This window comes from Grammomys surdaster, unplaced genomic scaffold (assembly GCF_004785775.1).
Source record: "Grammomys surdaster isolate TR1022 unplaced genomic scaffold, NIH_TR_1.0 364, whole genome shotgun sequence".
In the NCBI taxonomy this organism is placed as follows: domain Eukaryota; kingdom Metazoa; phylum Chordata; class Mammalia; order Rodentia; family Muridae; genus Grammomys; species Grammomys surdaster.
Window position 1 is genome coordinate 2586525 of NW_021604783.1, and position 3989 is coordinate 2590513.

Consider the following 3989-nt stretch of genomic DNA (forward strand, 5'->3'; position numbering starts at 1 on the left):
TCTCTCTCTCTCTCTCTCTCTCTCTCTCTCTCTCTCTCTCTCTCTCTTACCTCCCCCCCTAGTCTCTCCGCCTCTCCCTCCCTCCCTCCATCCCTCCCTCCCTCCCTCCCCTGTAACTGAACCTTAGCCTCTTAAGTGCACACTCAGTCTGTGCCCCCAACCCCTGTTTGGACTCCTTACTTCTTACTGTAGGCATCTGGCTTCTCTCTGAACTTTTTACTCCTCTCTAAAGCATGGTTAGGAGTGAAGTGTGGTGGCTCATGCCTTTAATCCCAGCACTGAAGAGGCAAAAGCAATCAGATCTGTAGTTTGAGACTAGCCTGTTCTACACAGTGAGTTGCAGCTCAGCCAGGAATATATTGAAACCCTTCCAAAAGAAAAAGGGAAGAAAGAAAGAAAGAAAGAAAGAAAGAAAGAAAGAAAGAAAGAAAGAAAGAAAGAAAGGAAGGAAGGAAGGAAGGAAGGAATGAGAAGATGTGGGTGTGCTCGCTCAATCTGTTTCTGGGCAGGTATTGTAACTAGGTTTATTCTATAAGAGGCAGGTATGGCAGGTCCCCATGGGATAGAAGGAGCCTGTCCATGGAGGTCTCCCCATGTAGACCTTTCTGCCTCTCCTCCCCACCAGAGGCAACAATAGCTCGAATAGGAATAGCTTTGTACATGGTCAAGCAAATCAGAAGTCCTTGGGTAGGGACCTCCAAGGACATAAATGCTATTAACAAGTTCATAACACTAAGTACCAGGAATGGAGACCTATAATGAGTCAGAGGGAGGAGAAAGTTTCTTCAGCTTTCCCCTTTGGAGTTCCTGGCATACCTCATGTTCTGCAGTGGACTATCCAGAGTGGGTATCCAGAGACCTCTGCCTTTCTCCAGTCTCTGAGTTCTTGGGATAGGAAGGTGGGGAGCAGAGATGTGCCAAGGTCCAGGGCCAGCTCTCTCCTTGGAGAGTGGGGTGGAAGACCAGCTTGTCCCGGCAGATCTCTATATCTCTACTGTTGACTGACCATCCCTCCCTTGGTATCTGCCATCTCCTCTGCTCATCTCAATGCTGACACCCCAGGGTGTTCAAACTCCGTAAGAAACTGGAGCTGTCTGGGTCAGTTTGTTGCCATTTGATCTGAAAGTTCCTATTTGGCAAGCTCTCCTGCTTGCATCTTCCCAAAACTCGTGCCCAGTGAAAACCTTGGCCCAGCTGCAGCTAGGGCAGGTGCCATGGGACAAATCTCAGATGGTACACATCTGTTCGTCTCATTGTGTGAGTGTCTCCAGCTCTCAGGCTGCTGGGGGACAGCAAACTTACAACTGGGACAGGTGGTTTGGTGCTCTGGGGTGGTCCCTGCCCTTTGAAAGAACTAAAAGACAGACGTTGAGGGGCCTGGAGAGACAGCTCAGCAGTTAAGAGCACATGTTACCCTCGTGGTGGACTTGGGTTCAATTCCCAGCACTTAAACAGTGGCTCACAATCATCTGCAACTCCAGTTCCAGGGTCAATGTCCTCTTCTGACCTCCACAGGCACCAGATAGACTTGTGGTGAGCATTGGTGCAGGCTCATAAAATTAAATATATAAATCTAAATGGGAAAAAAAGACTGTCCCTCCCCCAATGATGCAGAAAGTCAGTGCCAAACATCCCTTTATGAAAGAGTTAAGGCAACGTATGTCTTTGTTTTGTTTTTTTTTTTTTTGCTTTTTGTTTTTTGAGACAGGGTTTCTCTGTGTAGCCCTGGCTGTCCTGGAACTCACTCTGTAGACCCGGCTGGGCTCGAACTCAGAAATCCTCCTGCCTCTGCTTCCCAAGTGCTGGGATTAAAGGCGTGCGCCACCACTGCCTGGCAAGGCAATTAATTTCTTGTACACAGCAGCTTTATGCCTTCAGTCCTACCATGAGTCTCTTTGAAATGTTGGTGAAGGTCTTGAATACTTACTCAGAAAAATGTTTGTAAATTATGAAATAAAGTATGAAAGAACACAAGAGAAACTAACTTGTTTTGTTTGTTTGTTTTTGATTACATAGTCTTGGCTGGCCTGGAACTTGATATGTAGATCAGGCTGGCTTCAAACATAGAGATCTGTTTATCCTCAAATGTATGTGCAGTGTGTGTGTGTGTGTGTGTGTGTGTGTGTGTGTGTGTGTCTGCCAGCTAGCCAGGTATGTGCAGGTGTCCTTAGAGGCCAGAAGGTATGGATTCCTCAGGGAGCTGGAGTTAGGAGCATTTGTAATCTACCTGAGAGGGATGCTAGGATACATACTCAATGAGTCATCCCTCCAGCTTCATTATGGTAGTGTTTTGCTTTTCAAGAATTTCTTTTTTTTTTTTTTTAATTTATTTATTTATTATATATGAATACACTGTAGCTAGCAGTCTTCAGACACACCAGAAGAGGGCATCGAATCTCATTACAGATGGTTGTAAGCCACCATGTGGTTGCTGGGATTTGAACTCAGGACCTCTGAAAGAGCAGTCAGTGCTCTTAACCACTGAGCCATCTCTCCAGCCCCAAGAATTTCTAAATTTTACTTGATATGTATGAGGCTTTTATTTACAAGTATGTATGTGTACCACCTGTATGTATGATCTGTATGTATGTGTACCACCTGTATGTATGATCTGTATGTATGTGTACCACCTGTATGTATGATCTGTATGTATGTGTACCACCTGTATGTATGATCTGTATGTATTCCCAGAGGGAATCGGAACCCCTGAAACTGGAGTTACAGGTCACCATATGGGATGCTGTTGAACCAGGTCCCCTGCAGTATCAGTGGGTGCCGTCCATAAGCCATCTCTCCAGCCCTCTGGTTCTGGTTGAGACTGGGTCTTGCTATGTGGTCCAGTCTGGCCTTGAATTTGAGGTAGTACTTACTTCTACCTCAGCCTTCCAAGTGCTGGGATTTCAGGCATGCCACCATGCTTCACTAAAAACAGAAGTATTTCGTTATCTTTTTTAAAGGAGTTATTTATTTTACCAGGCATAATGGTATACATCTTTAATCCCAGAACTCAGAAGGCAGAAGCAGGTGGATCTTTGAGTTCAAGACCACGTGGTCTACAGAATGAGTTCCATGATAGTCAGGGCTAAATTGAGAACCCCTGTCTCAAAAAAACAAAACAGAAAAAAAAAAGATTTTTTTTTTTTTTGTTTTTTGAGACAAGGTTTCTCTGTATAGCCCGGGCTGTCCTGGAACTCACTCTGTAGACCATTCAGGCCTCAAACTCAGAAATCTGCCTGCCTCTGCCTCCCAAGTGCTGGGATTAAAGGCGTGCGCCACCACCGCCCGGCAGATTTATTTTATTTTATGAGTATTTTGTGCATGCATATATATGTGCACTATGTGCGCCCCCTGGAACTGGAGTTACAGTTCTGAGCTGCCATGTGGGGGCTGGGAATTGAACTGGGTCCCCTGGAAGAGCAGCCAGTTCTTTTAATGGCTGAGCTATTTATTCCACATACACCCCCAGATATATGATATATTATTCATTTGCTTATTTGGTTTTGAGACAAGATCTTACTCAGAGTATCCCAGATGGCCTACCCTCAGGCTCCTGAAAGTGCTAGAATCACACTAAAGTAGAATAAAGTGCTTAAACACACTTATCAAAATCCAGAGCTGGGCTGGGCGGTGGTGGCGCACACCTTTAATCCCAGCACTTGGGAGGCAGGGGCAGGCGGATTTCTGAGTTCGAGAGTTCGAGGCTAGCCTGGTCTACAGAGTGAGTTCCAGGACAGCCAGGGCTACACAGAGAAACCCTGTCTCGAAAAACCAAAAAAGCAAGCAAGCAAACAAACAAACAAACAAAAATATCTGTTGACCACATTTAACCTATGAATTGTGGGTTTGTGAACTCTATTTTAGAGCAATTTTGACTCATGTTGTCAGACTGACAGGAGTCTTTCCACTGCAATGCCTGCTCTGATTTTCACTAAAAATATGAAATTGTCATTTTTTTTACATCAAGAACTATCAAAGTTCCTTTTTTTTTT